This window comes from Lolium perenne, chromosome 3 (genome assembly GCF_019359855.2).
Source record: "Lolium perenne isolate Kyuss_39 chromosome 3, Kyuss_2.0, whole genome shotgun sequence".
In the NCBI taxonomy this organism is placed as follows: Eukaryota; Viridiplantae; Streptophyta; class Magnoliopsida; order Poales; family Poaceae; genus Lolium; species Lolium perenne.
The window spans coordinates 34858099-34877230 of NC_067246.2; the positions used below are offsets into that span (position 1 = coordinate 34858099).

General features: G+C 48.4%; 1 pseudogene; it reads left to right on the forward strand.

The window, feature by feature from the left end:
* The first annotated feature begins 5313 nt into the window (after positions 1-5313).
* LOC127339076 (aquaporin NIP4-1-like) lies at positions 5314-6269 on the forward strand (annotated as a pseudogene).
* The last annotated feature ends 12863 nt before the right edge of the window (positions 6270-19132 follow it).

The following is a 19132-nucleotide window of genomic DNA, read 5'->3' on the forward strand; positions in this document are numbered from 1 at the left end:
TTCGAAAAATATAAAAACGAAACAATCTATCTATCTATGTATAGAAGATCAGCTGTATGAAATTTGAGGTCATTTAGAGGAGGTAGAATAAATCACCTTGTTAGAAAAGCTGGTTTCAGTGAGACGAAACGGCATGCGTTTAAGCAAAGTGATTTTTTCGAACATCTCCAAATGATCCCAAATTTGCCATACATGATGCCATACGTGTAACAACAAGGAACCCTATCTAAAACTGTCAAAAAAGTTTGCCCAACCGTATAGCTCTATCAAAAAGAACCTCACCATGGCGCTAGTATAATTTTGGGCTTAGTTACAAACTTTCGTTACCTAACCTTCAACACGAAACTTATTTCAAATCACTTTTGGCGTACAAGAAACAAATCCCTCCTTGATTCGAGCACCACAGCCTCCAAACTTTGCCGATGCCGATATCGGCATGGTTAGAACGGCTATGCTCGACGCCACTGCTAGGTCACCGTCGGGATGCACCCTCAATCCCGTCCCCTCATTCGATCACTGACACACCAGAGATACCACCGAGGCCAATGCCGAACGTACATGCTGATGCCAATGCCGAACATGCATCCACGCCGATGTGGGCACGGCCACGCCGCCCTGCTATGTTGGACGCCACAGACCACCGCGAGGTCTTTCCCTTCGCCACCACACTCTTCTAGCACCCATCTATACACGCCAGAAAGGAGAGACACTAGTTTTCTCTACATTGCTCGCGTTCGTGTCGGACACGGTCAGTCAAAGTTTTGAGGTAGTCGTCGATGTCGTTGACCATTTCTTCTCTTCTTTGCATGGTTAAACGCGTCTAGTTCATATCTATCTAATGCGTCTGGTCTCGCCTCATGCAGTTCTTTGTGGACGTCGATCTCATCTCGGCACTCCGCAGGCCACCTCCTCCGTGCCATCGCTGTAGAGCTCCGTTTAAAAATCTATTCCTACCCGTGTATTGCCCCTTGTATCAGCGCCATGGCCCACTTGTCATTCGATATACCGAAGCCCCACTCGTGCGTGTTTTGGTCAGGGATACAGCGATGCTTACGGTCAAACAAAGATGGATGGTCTGACGTGTCTTTGCGGGCTCTACATGGCCCCACTAGTCAGAAGATAACGGTCAGATAACGGTCAACCGTCGGGCAACCGGCCGTTACAGCATCTGTGATGGTTTCAGACAAGGTCTTGGGGAAAACTGAGGAAAAACTAAGGAGCTGGGGAAAACTGAGCACAACTAAGGAACCGAGGGCACGAAAATAGAAATCCCTAGTAAAAACATGGGTTGTCTCCCATAAGCGCTTTTCTTTAACGCCTTTCAGCTAGGCGCAGAAAGTGTGTATCAAGTGTTATCAAGAGATGAAGCATCAACATAGGTGTTGGGAGTTTTCTCAACTATGCATTTTGTCTTATCTATGTGAGTTTTAGAGGCTCCCTTTTCATTATTCTTAGGTTTGCTATCCTCGTCAAACAAATTTTCAGGAACAAGCCAACCATAGTTATTTTCTAGAGCGTCATTCATTCCCAGGAGCTTACAAGGTATTGTTGTCTTAATCTCCCCATCATCATTAATATTATTAGTGTACCTTATTCTCTCCATATCCATCTTTTCAAGGATACTAACAAAATTGGTATAAGAGCCAAGCATATTGTATTTGATAAAGACCTTTCTAGCCTCTCTTGCTACACCACCAAATTCTTTAAGAAGGGTTTCTAAAACAAAATCTTTCTTTTCCCCTTCTTCCATATCACCAAGTATGAGAAACATGTGTTGGATTATAGGATTAAGATTAACAAATTTAGTTTCCAACATGCGAACTAAAGAAGCAGCAGCAATTTTATAAGTAGGAGCAAGTTCTACCAAGTGTCTATCTTCAAAATCTTCAGTGGTACTAACATGAGTGAAAAAATCTTCTATATTATCTCTCCCAATTATAGACCCACGTCCTACCGGTATGTCTTTTAGAGTGTACTTAGGAGGAAACATGATGAAATAAACAAAAAGTAAATAAAGTAAATGCAAGTAACTAATTTTTTTGTGTTTTTGATATAGAGAACAAGGCAGTAAATAAAGTAAAACTAGCAACTAATTTTTTTTGTGTTTTGATATAATGCAGCAAACAAAGTAGTAAATAAAATAAAGCAAGACAAAAACAAAGTAAAGAGATTGGATTGTGGAGACTCCCCTTGCAGCGTGTCTTGATCTCCCCGGCAACGGCGCCAGAAAAAGAGCTTGATGGCGTGTAATACACACGTTCGTTGGGAACCCCAAGAGGAAGGTATGATGCGCACAGCAGCAAGTTTTCCCTCAGTAAGAAACCAAGGTTTATCGAACCAGTAGGAGCCAAGAAGCACGTTGAAGGTTGTTGGTGGCGGGATGTAGTGCGGCGCAACACCAGGGATTCCGGCGCCAACGTGAAACCTGCACAACACAACCAAAGTACTTTGCCCCAACGAAACAGTGAGGTTGTCAATCTCACCGGCTTGCTGTAACAAAGGATTAGATGTATAGTGTGGATGATGATTGTTTGCGAAGAACAGTAAAGAAAGTATTGCAGCAGATTGTATTCAATGTAAAAGAATAGGACTGGGGTCCACAGCTCACTAGAGGTGTCTCTCCCATAAGATAAATAGCATGTTGGGTGAACAAATTACAGTCGGGCAATTGACAAATAGAGAGGGCATGACCATGCACATACATGATATGATGAATATAGTGAGATTTAATTGGGCATTACGACAAAGTACATAGACCGCTATCCAGCATGCATCTATGCCTAAAAAGTCCACCTTCAGGTTATCATCCGAACCCCTTCCAGTATTAAGTTGCAAACAACAGACAATTGCATTAAGTATGGTGCGTAATGTAATCAATAACTACATCCTCGGACATAGCATCAATGTTTTATCCCTAGTGGCAACAGCACATCCACAACCTTAGAACTTTCTGTCACTGTCCCAGATTTAATGGAGGCATGAACCCACTATCGAGCATAAATACTCCCTCTTGGAGTTAAGAGTAAAAACTTGGCCAGAGCCTCTACTAATAACGGAGAGCATGCAAGATCATAAACAACACATAGGTAATAGATTGATAATCAACATAACATAATATTCTCTATCCATCGGATCCCGACAAACACAACATATAGCATTACAGATAGATGATCTTGATCATGTTAGGCAGCTCACAAGATCCGACAATGAAGCACATAAGGAGAAGACGACCATCTAGCTACTGCTATGGACCCATAGTCCAGGGGTGAACTACTCACTCATCACTCCGGAGGTGATCATGGCGGTGAAGAGTCCTCCGGGAGATGATTCCCCTCTCCGGCAGGGTGCCGGAGGCGATCTCCTGAATCCCCCGAGATGGGATTGGCGGCGGCGTCTCAGTAAGATTTTCCGTATCGTGGCTCTCGGTACTGGGGGTTTCGCGACGGAGGCTTTAAGTAGGCGGAAGGGCGGAGTCGGGAGAGTCACAGGGGCCCCACATGCTAGGGCCACGCGGGCCCCCTCTAGGCCGCGCCGCCCTAGTGTGGCGGCGCCCCGTGGCCCCACTTCGTCTCCCCTCCGGTCTTCTGGAAGCTTCGTGTGAAAATAGGCCCCTGGGCGTTGATTTCGTCCAATTCCGAGAATATTTCCTTACTAGGATTTCTGAAACCAAAAACAGCAGAAAACAGCAACTGGCTCTTCGGCATCTCGTTAATAGGTTAGTGCCGGAAAATACATAAATATGACATAAAGTATGCATAAAACATGTAGATATCATCAATAATGTGGCATGGAACATAAGAAATTATCGATACGTCGGAGACGTATCAGCGCTCTCGAGGAAGCAGCTAAATATATCACAGCAAGGCCACAAAGGGGCATAATTTATTTGAAATATATTCTTCTCTTGGGCCTCCACCTCGAGCGCATGCATCCTCTCCTCCTTGATATACGATCAGGATGATGTGGCGCTGTGTAGGGTTGGCTGTCCGAAAGGTGGGTAGACCATACAAGGGTAAGATGCAGATCAACTTAGGTTTTATTCTACCATGGAGATTTATGCCCTAACAAGAGGTGCCGAGAAACTAATCATTTGTTACATCACCATTAGCAAAGATCGGGTGCCGGTGGTCACCTACGCAAACCTGTGGAATGTCCATTGGCACGACAATCCCAAAATCAACATTTGTTTCTTTATCAATGGCACCGACATGTTATGGTTACAGGGTATGGTGGTGATGGCGGTGATGACCCGGTGGATGCAAAAGCACTAGCCTTCCTGGTGTTAAAACTTATTGTCACCACTGACGCTACAGATGGGTACAAGTGGGAGGAGGTGCATACCTTAGGCGTGTGTGTGTTATTCCTCGGAAAACACATGATTCACTTTGGGTGGTGCATGAGCAACCGGGCAGGCTTGGTGGCACAGAAAAAAAATCACATTTACTATTTGAACCACTGCACGCTAGCGTGTAAAGAGCACCGAGAGCCTCGGGAACTGGCAAGCCATTGAGGATGGTGTCCGTCCTTCTCCACGCGGTCCTTTAAAACATGACAGGCGATTAGTCTCACTTCCTGGGTGGCCCCACACATGCCAAATCCTGCGTGTCACGAGGCGCTAGCGCCCGTTTCCTGCCATGTGCATACGGGCCGGTAAGGGTGTGCTGGCGGTTTTATTGAGCTTGAAAACATACCGGCGCATCATTGGGCGCTCCAGTGTGAGCCTAAAAATGTCATCGCCCCCCAAATTCATATGGGGTTGCTATTAGGCGTGTCGGTGGAGATGCTCTAAATGTCTTTTGAAATTGAAATATTCAATGATTATGCAGCGTCGAAGTTTGGCTTCACTTGAATTTTTTTTCCATTATAGAACAGTTTAATATACTAAGAAAATATAAAGCTTTGTAGACAGTTTGTACTATCAGTAACATATAAAATTCTAGAGGAGGGACGTTTGGTTTTCTTCATTTCGTCTCAGTTTTTTTAGTTTGTGATTTTAAGAGAATACACGATGGAGGAACGATGAGGATCTTTATCCGGCCAGAAGCAGCAGCACACAAAGCGAGTGCAACAGCAGTATGGTTAATTCAGTTGATCCGGTACGTAGTACGTGCACACTCTCCCGTAACAGCAAGCAGCAGAACTAGCAGCAGCATTCCCCCGTTTTACCCTTGAGTTTCTGAGACGCCAAGAGCGTGTGCTCCAGCCACCGCGGCTTGATCTGCTCCAGCCCGTTACATATGCACGGTGGGTGGCCGAGACGTTTATATTGGCGGGAGCAATGGAGCACACGAGGGAACGGTGAAGTCCACCACCATGGATCTTGACAAGATGACCGACGGCGAGCGCTTCGCCGCGGCGAACGGGCAGGACCTTGAGCAGGCTCGCCGTGGCCAGGACCTGCCACCGTCCGCCGGCCACGGGACCAATCGTCTCGCCATTGGCAATCTCATACGGGAGGTACAGAGAAACGAGCTAACAACTGACACTGTCAACTGGCATGTTTTAGTTAACTTGTGATCGATCGATCGATCGTGTGAGTGAAGCTGGTGCTGGAGGGCGTGGCGACGTTCCTGGTGGTGTTCTGGTCGTGCACGGCGGCGGTGATGCAGGAGACCCGGCACGCGCTCTCGTTCCCGACGGTGTGCCTCGTCGTCGGCCTCACCGTCGCCTTCGTGCTGGGCTGGATGGGCCCGGCGCACCTCAACCCAGCCGTCACCGTCACCTTCGCCGCCTTCCGCTACTTCCCGTGGCGCAAGCTCCCGCTCTACGCCGCGGCCCAGCTCGGCGCCTCCGTGCTCGCCTGCCTCTCCGTCAACGCCGTCATGCGGGCGCGCGAGGAGGACTTCTACGGCACCGTGCCCAGGCCGCCGGGCGCCGGCGCGCGGCTGCCGTTCCTCCTCGAGCTCCTCGCCTCCGCCGTGCTCATGATCGTCATCGCCACCGTCGCCAGGAGCTCCGCCGTGCGTATACAGTTTCACATACTCGTCGTCCCGCCGCTGCAACGTTAACTAACAGTATCGTCCGTTGTTGCATTGCATGCAGAGCAAGGCGGCGGGAGGGATGGCCATTGGAGCGGCGGTGGGGACGCTGGGGCTGGTGATCGGGCCGGTGTCGGGAGGGTCGATGAACCCGGTGAGGAGCCTGGGCTCTTAAACTTGGCCGTCCGGCAGTCCGATGCGATCGTTGGTTTCCTTTGTGGCGGCAGAGGAACGTCAAGCAGGATCGTCGTCATCGCTCGCCCCGTCGGTGGAGCGACTGGGTCGAACTAGCTAGCTAGCCGACGACGTCGCACGTATATATGCAAGTACCGACTGCTGTATTCTTCTTTACACAACTGGGCGGAGTAGTTACTCGGTAACACTACTTCATTCTAACACTACGCAGTTTGCTTACAGACGTGCAGAGTGGCATTCCCTCTGTAAACTTTGTAAATCAGTTTGCGTTCCTCCGAAAAAAAAAACCAGTTTGCGTTCCGAGTATAATGGAAATCAAACTTTGTAAGCTTTGATAATATTTAGAGAACAATATTTACATTTTCAACGTAAAACATATATTGTTACAATCATCATAAGGTGTTTTTAGCATTAAGCCCAGCATGTAATTCCTTAGCTAAGCGCCGTTCACCACATGTAGTGTTGCCGTTCATATATCGAAGAAATATAAAAAGGAAAAGAACAGGAATGTAATGTCATGCATTCTACATGATCAGTTGCATCAAAACTTGTTTCATTCACACACACACACAAACACACATAAACAAAGAATATTTTTCAAAATCTCAAGTCAATAAAATATTCTATGAAATACAATAATTGCTAATTTTCAGCTAACTCGGAACTAGCTTATTGATTAGTGAAGTTCGCAACTAATAGATGTCCATCACAATTCATGCGCATCATGAGTTGCAAGTGGAGATAAAACTAAGATTTTTATTTGTAAATGAGGTTACAACTCAGCTTTTTTTTTATAAAATACCGGAATTGCTAACTCAGAACTAGCTTAGTGATTAGTGAAGTTCACAACTAGTAGATGTGCATCGCGATTCATGCGCATCATGAGTTGCGAGTGGAGTTGAAACTAAGGTTTTCATTTGCAAATGAGGTTGCAACTCAGATTTTTTTTATTGCCAATTGAGATTTTCCACTTGCAAGTCGAGTTGCAACTGAGACTTTTCTAGTTAACAGTTAGGTTGTAATTCAGATATTTATATCACAAGTGAGTAAATGGTTCACGCGCTACTAAATTATTGGATGACATCACTTGACTGGGAATTAAGCTCGTCTAAAAATTAGTCATGCCCATAAGATATACTTGAAAGCAATTTCTAGCAGAAGAACAATTGTATTGCTAAAGACCTCACATAATATTTTTTTCAAACATGACATAAAAGTCAGGAGGGAAGCACCACGTAGGAAAATATATGCTACCTGTAATGCAATAAACTACTTGCCATCAGATTTTGGGAAATAGTAATACTGAATGAAATTTTGGAAAATTTATTACTAGTCAATTTGATAAATCTTGGGCTGTATTTAGGCCGGTGTGTTTAGAGGAACCGGATTTTCACCCCTACTAACAAGCACACACGTCAGACCGCAGCGTCGACCGAATTCCATCGGCGGTGCCCTGCGTGTGTTTACGTCTTCGCCAACGCGTTTCTTATGTCATGAGCTCCAGCTCCCAGCTCACACGCCTCTCTTTCAGTTTGTTTTGGCACGCAGAGTGTGTGCGCCAGCCTACACAACGGCGGGAGCACAGAGGAGAAGGGAGCTAGCTCCTGATCAACCGAACTGAAGCCGCGATCGGTGGATCGTGACAAGACGAACACGGCTGTCAACGGGCAAGAGGCTTGCCGTGGCTAGGAGCCGCCGCTCGCCTTTGGCCAATTCGTACGTCGGGTGTGCGCGTGATCTGCATCTACTAATTAGTAAAACTCACGGCTCTAGGTAACAACGCTAACAACTAACTCGTGGACCGGTGGCGTTGACAAGATGTTCCTCCAAATAGATTTCGGTGCAGCCAAATTGATATAGCAACCACGCGATACAACGATTTGTATGGATTGCCAAAATGCCAATAGGGACGTCACGTGTTAGTGGCGGACACAAGCTTATTAATCATAGGTATTCAGGTCTCACCATTATATTTGGCCAAGAAAAATTACATGGTATTCAGCCTGCTGAGTTAAACCAATCTGGCTGTCCTCCTTGCTCATAACATCTACAATAAATTTAATTCAGCGGCACAACGAGGCTGAGGCTGCGATCTTTTGCCTAAATTTGAATACCCATTGTACATATCTAGTTCGCGCGATGGCCATGTGCGATCGGCCTGGTGTTGACGAGTTCGATGGACCCCCGGGGATGGTGTTCGGAAGGTACAACTCTTGACATAGGGCTTGGGCACCTCCTATAGGGGGGTGTTGTATGCCGACCTGGTCGGCACGGACCACGCACCGCACCCCCCCCCCCCCAGGTGGGTTGTTAGGCCGGCCCAACATTCCCCTGCCTTTTATTTTATTTTATTTTATTCCTTTTGTTTTTTCTATTCTATTTTTCTTTTTATGTTTTCAAAAGGCTGATTCTATAAAATCTGGAATTTTAAAATTTTAGTTTTTTATGAAATATAAATATTTTCAAAATTTGAACGTTTTTCAAACTTGAACATTTTTCAGACTTTTGGTTTTTTTCGAAATTTGAACATTTTTTGAATTTAAACATTTTCGAATATGAACATTTTTCGAATAAGGATAATTTTAAATTTGAATATTTTCAAAATTTGAACACTTTTCAATTTGAAAATTTTTCAGACTTGAAAATTTTAAATTTGAACTATTTTCGGATTTGAACATGTTTTAATTTGAACTAATTTCGAATATGAAAATTTTGAATTTTAACAAAAAAGAAAAATAAACAGGAAAGAAAAGGAAACAAAAAAGAAAACAAATAAACAAACAAAAGGAAAGAAAAAAACAGAAACAGAAAAACGAAAAGACAGGAAAAACGTAAATGGGCCAGGCCCGATACCCGACAACAGTGTGTGGTGCCTGTTAGGCACCGACCTGGTCGGTGTATTTGTCGGGGGGATGGCCCCCGGTAGGCCAAAGGTATGGCAAAGTAGCCATATTTCTCTTAAGATACCGGATTAAAGGTTAATCTGGATGGTTCGTTTAAGTTGGTAAGTGCCAAGTTAAGGCATACCGGTATAACCAGGAGGGGTATACCGGAGTTCGGTAAACATAAAAGATACCGGAGTACCGGCATGAGTTTCACTATAGCCTGTCGGCACTCTGGTCAAACATTCTCCAAAGGACTAGAGGACAAGGATGAGCGAAGCAAAGTAGCTTTAATCGAAGCCCTGACGCCAAAGGATCAAGATGACGTAAAAGGTGCCGGAAGAGGTCATCTCCTCCTGATTAAAGTCAAGACCGGAGTCATCCGGGCCAAAGAAGCTTTATAAAGTAGCTTATATCATACAAGATGCCATTAGGGTTCCTTCCGTTGTAAGCCACCCTCTCCCCTATATAAGGAGAGGGGGCACACCCTTGCGCGGGACGGTTCATTAGGATACGATCTGATAGAAAACATCTGTAGCAAGAGCTTGTACTGTTCATCTTCAACCTCTAGCCAAGGCCAAGTTCATCAATAAGATACCGATATTCCACCCAAAATCCATCCTTGTGTTACCAAAACCCTCCCCCGAATCCTCTAGCGCATATTCGGCCCCAACTCAAGCCATCCCATGGCATCTGTCTGTTCACCACGACGACAGTTGGCGTCCACCATGGGGCCAGCAGCTGCGCTTGCTGGAGTTCATATTCGGGCGGGCCTCCTCACCATCTCCGGTGAGCGGGTGGTGTCTGGACTTGTTCAGCGCCTCTACTCGCTGGACTTCATTAACGACAACGCGGGCTGCTTCGCCAACGGCGGCAAGTTTCCCAAGAACGGCCGCATCATCGAGTTCGGCTCCATCCGCGTCTACTACGGCACCGTACCGGAGTGCTAGTACCCCTCGCCGGTACTGGTGGCGTCGGACCCGCCAAGGTCTTCTGCTGCTCGCGGGCTGCGTGCCGGTCGCGCTGCCAGCAGCGTGGAGGTGATGATGGCTGGCGCAGGAGGCGTCGACAAAGAAGCTGCTGGAGAGGGCGTTGGGCAGACGACATCCACGCGCGCGACCAAGCAACCGCTCGAGCGCGGCGAGGGCATCGCCGGGCATCTTCCGCAGCACCGGAGGCAACCCCGCTACAAACGGCCATGAACGTGCTGGCCACGCCCATCGCGCAAAACGTCGATGCGGCGGCAACCCAAGCTGAGCTGGAGGCGCAGCGGCAGAAGCTGCTCTCCGGAGGCGCGGACATCATCAAGGCACAGCGCGAGCTGAACCTAACCCTACGTGAGTACAATGCTGCCCATGGCTTTGCTTCTGTTAGCGCGCAACCGGTTAGAGCTGCTGCGTCGGTGTCTCTGAGCGTAGTGGAAAAACCTAAGTATAGCAGTCCGGATAAGACGATAAAAGCTGCTAGGGCTGCTGTACAGATGTGCGAGTCGCTTTCAGGCGAGGCTTTGGCAAAACAGCAAGATAGAGTAAGAGAGTTGCTTGACATGATAGAGGCACAAAACGCTGAGCTTGCTAGGATCAACAAAGCAGCTGTAGCGTCAAAATCGATCCGGTCGGCAAAGAATGCCGGTAGCAAGTCCCATGGGCAGGCATTGTCCCCCCATCCGGACAGAAGAAGAGAAAAGGAAGGGAATGCACGGCAGATGACCGTGTACGATCCGGTTCTTGCCGGAAAACAACAAGCCGACCAATATGATGCCGGAAGAAAAAACCAAGGGGCAGGTCATGGCTATGTCGGAGATGACTATGCCGGAAACGCTTATGCGGGAAATGCTTATGCCGGTAAAGGTGAAACCGGGCAAAATTATCGAGCGCCCAGAGCAGCTTACGTTGAGGAAATACCACCACCAAGGTACAGGCAGGCAAGAGCCGCGGTACCGGAAAGATGCGATGAGGCCGATTCCGGAATGGAACGAACCGGAGCATACCAGAACCCGTTGGGGGAATGTGTGGGAGAAAGATGCCTGCCAGGCCAGGATGCAAGGCACAGGAGTGCATCTTTCCGAGATAATCGAAGCTGAGGGTCCGCCCGGTCCACAATGCTTTGGCCTGCGGATCATGAGAGAAGAACCACCGGTGCGCAACTTCCAGTTGCCTCGGGATACAAAAACATACGATGGCACGACTAAGCCGGAAGATTGGTTGGCTGATTATGTCACAGCTGTTTATGTCGCTAGTGGCGGAGGAACAGCTACCGGTGGAGGAAACCGGCGTTGGGCAGTGAGAATCGTACCATCCTTCCTAGTGGGGCCGGCACGAATTTGGCTTAACAATTTGGCAAAGGGAAGTATCAACGGCTGGCTGGATTTTGAAAAAGCCTTTGTGAGCAACTTCAGCAGTACATACCGGAGGCCAAACAGGCCGCAGCAGCTGGCAATGTGCCAGCAGCGTCAAGATGAAACAGACCGGGATTTCCTGACCCGGTGGAACTGCACGAGAAATTCGTGTGAAGGGGTGATAGAAGCGCAAGCAATTGCCTGGTTTTGCCATGGATGCCGTAGAGGATCTCCGCTGTGGCAAAGGCTACAAAGGAACATGCCAACCACTCTGGCTGAGATGATCCGGGTGACAGATAGCTACGCATTGGGAGACCCAATGCAACCGGCAATCGCGGGTGATGCCTTGGCAAAGGGCCCCCAGCGTCCGGCTCAGTACCGGGATAACCGGCATAACAAAAGAAGAGAGGACTTTCCGGATCGGAGATACGGTCTGCAGCAAGTGGCCACGGTGCAGGATAATTCCAGCGCCAGCGAAAGCTAGAGGCAGAAAACCGGAACGCAGCCTTGGGCTGGTCCGAAGAAACAATGGGTTGAGAAAAGGCCGAGGCAAGATCAGGAAAAATACACCATGGAATCCGCAATGGACCAACCATGCCGGTGGCACACACCAAATCCGGCGAGGCCGGCGAACCACCTGACAAAAGATTGCTTCTGGACCAAGAGGTTGATGGAGAGAGACATGATGAAAGATGCCAGAAACCAAGGGTTCGAGAAGTTACCGCCGCCACCGCCGCTAACCGAGGCAAATGCGCCGCCTGTTTTTGCTCAGCAGAACCGGCCGCAGAAGCAGCAAGAAGTTCACCAAGTGGCAAATGGCAATGACCAAGGACCACCACCGGCACCTTTGGGCCGGAACGTTTATCAGGATCCGCACCTGTGCTGTGTTGTGTTTGTTACTGAGACAACAGATAGGCAAAGTGTCCATCGCCGTTCCATGGAGGTGAACGCGGTGATGCCGGCTGTACCAAAGTACATGATGTGGTCAAATCAGGAACTTACCTGGTCTTTCAAGGATCACCCCAAGATCATGTCGAATCCGGGTGGATACGCCCTGGTTGTGGACCCAATCATGCATGGACCAACAATACGGGTCAAGTTCAGCAAGGTGCTGATAGATAACGGAAGCAGCATAAATATCATGTACCGGCACACCATGGTAAAGCTCGGCATAAAAGAAAACATGTTGCAGCCAACCCACACTACTTTCCACGGCATCGTTCCGGAGTTATCTTGTTCGCCCATGGGAAAAGTCCGGGTGGATGTGTCTTTCGGAGGACGTGACAATTGTCGGGTGGAAAACCTTCTGTTCGAGGTGGTCGATCCAGACAACCCATACCATGCACTGCTGGGGAGACCGGCACTGGCGGCCTTCATGACCTCAACTCATACTGCATATCTCAAGATGAAGATACCGGCACCCAATGGTCCTTTGACTGTGGTGGGAAACTACAAAGTGTCGCTGGAATTGGCTTCCGCCGGATCAAACCTGGCTGAATCGCTGGTGATAGCTGAGGAAAAGAAGAGGATGCAAACCGCTGTGGCGCTGGCTCAGTCCTCCCAGCTGAACTTAGCGGCCATGAGCAGCAACTTGGGCACACCGGCATTCAAGCCAACGAAGGATACCAAGGACATTGTGCTGGACCCGGCATGCCCAGAGCGCACCGTTCGTATCGGTGCCGGTCTGAGCCAGGCATAGGAAAGCGCGCTCGCCAGCTTCCTCCGTGAGAATCGGAACATCTTCTCCTGGTCTACTGATGACTTGGTGGGTGTGCCGAGGGAGTTGGTTGAGCACTCTTTGATTGTCCAGAAGGATGCAAAGCCGGTACGATAGCCTTTACGCCGGTTCGCTGAAGATAGGAGGAAGATTATCGGAGAAGAAGTTACCAAGTTACTGGTTTCCGGTTTCATTGTGGAGGTACTGCATACTGAGTGGCTGGCCAATCCAGTGCTGGTCGAGAAGAAAAAATAAGAAGACCCCAAAGCTCCAAAGGTGTGGCGCATGTGCATCGACTACACCAACCTGAACAAGGCGTGCCCGAAAGAGCCTTTCCCTTTACCTCGGATTGATCAAGTGATCGATTCTACTGTTGGTTGTGAACTGTTGTCTTTTCTGGATGCTTATTCTGGATTCCACCAAATTCCCTTGAAAAAGGAAGATCAAATAAAGATTGCGTTCATTACCCCGCACGGGGCTTACTGCTATGTCATTATGCCTTTTGATTTGAGAAATGCCGGCGCAACATACCAACGTTGTATGCAAAAATGTTTGTTCGACCAGATCGACAAAAACGTGCAGGTCTATGTGGACGATGTTGTGATAAAAACTAAGGTAAAAGATACCTTGATCGATGATCTAAGGCAAACGTTTGACAACCTGAGAAAGTTCCGGATGAAACTTAATCCGGCAAAATGCACTTTTGGTGTGCCAGCCGAAAAACTTCTCGGTTTCTTAGTATCCAGCCGCGGTATAGAAGTTAACCCGGTAAAGATTCGATCCATTGAGAGGATGACCATACCTCAGGACCTCAAAGATGTCCAAAAGTTTACCGGAAGCTTGGCATCGCTTAGCCGGTTCATCAGCCGGTTGGGGGAGAAGGCCTTGCCTCTCTATGCCCTAATGAGAAAATCGGACACTTTTGTCTGGACCCCGCATGCAGACGCAGCTTTCAAGGAGCTAAAAAACATGCTAGCCACAGCTCCGATAGTGGCTTCACCTTTGGAAAGGGAACCCATGTTGCTTTACATAGCGGCAACCAACCGGGTGGTAAGTGCTGTGGTTGTAGTAGAAAGAGACGAGGAAGGAAAAACCGTGCAGAGACCGGTATACTACCTGAGCGAGGTGCTCTCCTCTTCAAAGCAAAACTACCCGCACTTCCAGAAAATGACCTACGGCGTGTTCATGGCCGCCACAAAACGCAAGCACTACTTTGAGGAACACCTGATGAAAGTGGTGAGCGAGGCACCCATCTCGGAGATCATGGGCAACAAAGATGCCAGTGGCCGGATTGCCAAATGGGCAATTCAGCTATCACCATACGTTGCGTATGAAAGAAGAGACGCCATAAAATCACAAGCCTTAGCAGATTTCCTGATTGATTGGGCTGAAATGAAGTACAAGCCGCCTAAACCGGAAATGGACTACTGGAAGATGCACTTTGATGGATCCAAACTCAAAGAGGGTCTAGGTGCCGGAGTGGTTCTCACCTTACCAAAAGGGGATCACTTGAGATACGTGTTGTAGATACACTTCAGGGCATCAAACAATGTCGCTGAATACTTGGCTTTGGTTCATGGGCTCAAGGTGGCAAAAGAAATCGGTGTGCACCGGATCATTTGCTATGGTGATTCAGATTTGGTGGTGCAGCAGTGTTCCGGTGATTGGGATGCAAAAGATGCCAACATGGCCGCATACCGGTTCCATGTGCAAAAGATTGCCGGATTCTTCGATGGATGTGAGTTTCACCATGTACCGCGGGCAGAAAATGAGGCCGCGGATAGCCTTGGAAATTCCTTCCGGAATAACCTTGGCTCACCTGAGAAAACCATCAACTACACCAAGTCCGGAATCTGAATCAATTTTCGTACCGGAATCTCACATCGTACCCATGGATGTTGACGAAGGAAACCCGGGGACTATTCCGGTAAACCCAGGAACTTCGGGGTCAAAACCGGAAGAGACTATGATGGTGTTTACAGTTCGAGAAGCACCAACCTGGATTAAACCTATTAAGGAATTCCGGATCAACGATGGTTTGCCGGATGACGAAACTGAATCAAGGAGGATCCAAAGAAGGTCCAAGGCGTACACCATTATCAACGGAGAGATGTACAAAAGAAGTGTTACCGGTGTCCTCCAAAGATAAGTGGAACCGGAAGAAGGAAGAGAGATGCTCGTGGAGGTTCATCAAGGAGAGTGTGGGCACCATGCCTCATCCAGGGCACTGGTGGCAAAGGTGTTCCGGCATGGGTTCTATTGGCCCACTGCTTCGGAGGATGCTGAGGACTTAGTCCGAAAATGTAATGGGTGCCAGAGGTACGCCAAGCAGAACCATACCCCAGCATCCGGTTTAAAAACTATACTGATAACTTGGCCCTTTGCGGTTTGGTGCCTAGATATGGTCGGACCGTTCAAAACTGCAAGAGGAAGCATGACTCGCACCTTGGTGATGGTCGACAAATTCACTAAGTGGCTAGAGGTAAAGCCAATTGCAAAATGTGATGGGCATACAGCCGTGAAATTCTTGAAAGATGTCATCTTGCGGTATGAATACCCACACAGCATCATTACAGATAACGGAACAAACTTTACTCAAGGAGAGTTTAAGTGGTTCTGTGATGATCACAGTATCCGGTTGGATGTGTGCTCTATGGAACACCCACAAGGCAATGGGCAAGTTGAGAGAACAAATGCACTTGTGCTTTCCGGTATCAAACCGAGGCTTATTGAGCCACTCGAAAAAACGCTGGGATGATGGCTTGATGAGTTACCATCAGTGCTGTGGAGCATAAGGACCACACCAAACCGGTCTACCGGATATACGCCATTTTTCATGGTATACGGAGCAGAAGCGGTCATACCAACTGACATTCTCCATGACTCGCCAAGAGTGTAGCTCTATACCGAAGAAGAGGTAAAAGAGGCTCGAGAAATTGATGTTGATTTGCTCGAGGAGCAAAGAGAAATGGCTCTGGCAAGGTCAACCATATACCAGCAAAACCTCAGACGCTATCATAGCCGGAAGGTAAACCCGAGGGTATTCCGGGAAGGAGACCTGGTGTTACGTCTAGTGCAGCGCACTGAAGGACGGCACAAACTCTCACTCCGTGGGAGGGACCATTTATTGTGAGCAAGGCTCTGCACAATGATGCCTACTACTTGATCGATGCACAGGAATCCAAGAAGGAAAGGAAGGACATGTCAGGAGAGGAGACCAAGCGCCCATGGAACATAGCATTACTCCGTCCTTTCTATTCCAGAAGATGTGGTGTAAGAAGTTCCTTTTTGTACCTTACTTGCTATGAATAAAATATCGGCACCTCGAATGTATCTCGGGGACTGCCTCTACCGGAATTGCATGCAATGTGTTTATTTTTTCTGTATACCGGTTTGATTGTTGGGAGTTTTCTTTTCTGGTTCAGTAACGTGCTAAACCTAAAGGAGTCTTTGACTTGCTGCTGTCCGCAACCCGGCTTCATGGCAAGCAAGATAAACCGAAAGGATTTAAGCACACGAAAAACATAAAAAGAAACCGAAAACAAACAACCCGAACAAAATTTTAACTAACCTCGGTTATACCGGTTTTTTGTGAAAAATTTCGAATTTTTTCTAAGTTCAAGAAAATGCTTGCTTGGCAAAAGAACTTTGTGTCTCATACGCCAAAACACCCAGAGAGGTAGGCAGAGCCAAAGCAAAAGAACCAAGTGTGCTTCAGATTGAATTCGGAAATGAATCCGGAAGATTCACCATGCAAGATCAAAGCAAACCAAAATGAACCAGAATGGTTTAAATCACATAAGTTACCGGATTAATATATAAGCACGTTGGCCTACCGGCAAAGTTAAGAGTGGCATCATCAAAAGGACTTAATTGTATTAGATTACATTTCCCACCCGGCATACCGGGGAAATTTCACGATGTTGTTTGTTCCTTAAGGACAGGATCATGGGGTACGATACATGGGAGATGAGGAATCTTGGCCCGGCACAACGGGAGGCTCAGAGGGAGTTTATGGGGCAGCCGGCGTTCCTGGAGCTTGCTCTGGAGGCGCGCCAGTTTGTTCTTCCGGAACATCCTCCTCAGCATCACCCTCGTCCTCGTCGGCATCTTCTTCCTCCTCGTCCTCAGATATTTCATCAGCAAAGTCAGTTGGAGGAGGGATGAAGGTGCTGGTGGAGGCACATTGGGCGATCTGGAATGCGCGGTCACGGCGCTTGGCAGCTTTGGCCGGATCAGTATTGGTGGGTGCGTCCGCACGCATGCTGTGGAGGGCGTCCAGGTCTAGCTCATCATACCAGGAGCACGCGACACGAAGTGCTGCGTCAGCTCCGGCACGGGCAGAGGAGCGCTTCCACTCGCTAAACCTTTGGCCAGCATCCCTTAGCCGCTGAGCGAGCCCGGTCAGGTCTTCTGGCGCAGCTTCTCCAGGCCACAGAAATTTAAACACCTGAAGGGCAACTTCCGGCACATCGCCAAGATGCCACTCGACAACCTTCATGTGAGTGATCCAGGCGTAGAGCACGACAAGATGGTCGTAGGCGTTCCATGCAGCCTCCAGATCGGCGACGCCGTGCTCGGTCCGCATTTCCATAACCCTCTTGTGCGCGAGTGGCTGGGAGTCTGGGAAGAGCTCTGAAAGGAAAGACAGAAAATGGTATAAGGATATATGCCGGAAAGTAAAAACTAGAGCATGAGAAGAACTTACTGAGCGCATGATTGTCGGCTTGAGCAACCAATCGGTCAAACTCAGCTTGATCCACGAGCACCGCGGCGTTCCGGTACTGCGCCTCCTTGAGCGCCTTAGCCTTGTCCTCGAGCTCCTTCTCTAGCTTCCCCGTGGCCTCGGTAAGCTACTTCTGGACCTCCTTCACCCTGGCCTCACCGGCAGCTTTGGCTTCCTTAACCGCCTCTGCATGCCGTACCTCGGCCTGGATCAGCTTCTCCTTTAGCTCACCAAAGCTGGTCCGCTGAGCTTCCAGGGCGTTGCTGTGCTCAAGGGCAAGCTTCTCCTTCTCAGCTGTAATCTGGAAGAGCAAAGATTCAGTAAAAGAAGCCGGTAGGCTCAAGCAAAGCAGATAAACGAACAAGTAAAGTTTACCTTGGAGCGCCGAGATTTGGCCGGTAAGCTCCTGAAGCGAGGTTTCCGGGAGGGCAACTGCACGAAAGTAAAACTTCTAAGTAATATGATCAAAGGAAAAACCGGTACGACAAAAGCCGGAAGGGTAAAACTAACCTTGGCACTTGCCGTGGGCTTGCTCGAGGGTGGTGAAGGCCTCGCTGTGGTCCCGGTACTTCCACAGCAGCCCCTCAAAGAGTTGCTTCCGGGCGTCGAGGGTGTCCTAGACAAGTTCAAAGTTACAGTGAGCTATGCCGGTTTTTTGCAGTTTCGCGCTAAGTACTTCGTGCTTAACCCGAAACTCGGGGACTAGCTATGCCAGTTTTTTGCAGTTTCGCGCTAAGTACTTCGTGCTTAACCCGAAACTCGGGGACTAGCTATGCCAGTTTTTTGCAGTTTCGCGCTAAGTACTTCGTGCTTAACCCGAAACTCGGGGACTAGCTATGCCGGTTTTTTGCAGTTTCGCACTAAGAACTTCGTGCTTAACCGAAACTCGGGGACTAGCTATGCCGGTTTTTTGCAGTTTTGCGCTAAGTACTTCGTGCTTAACCTGAAACTCGGGGACTAGCTATGCCGGTTTTTTGCAGTTTCGCGCTAAGTATTTCGTGCTTAACCCGAAACTCGGGGACTAGCTATGCCGGTTTTTTGCAGTTTCGCGCTAAGTACTTTGTGCTTAACCCGAAACTCGGGGACTAGCTATGTCAGGTTTTTTGCTTCAAGGAAGTTTCGCGCTAAGTACTGCGTGCTCAACCCGAAACTCGGGGACTGTGAGGATATATTTGTAGGCTGGAAAATTAAAAACCGGCATCGGTGTAAAAGAAAAGAGTTGGAAGTTTTAAGTGTTGAGCTTACCACCATGTTGACGCTAGCGTCGTGCTAGGCCATGTCGAACTCCTTCACGGC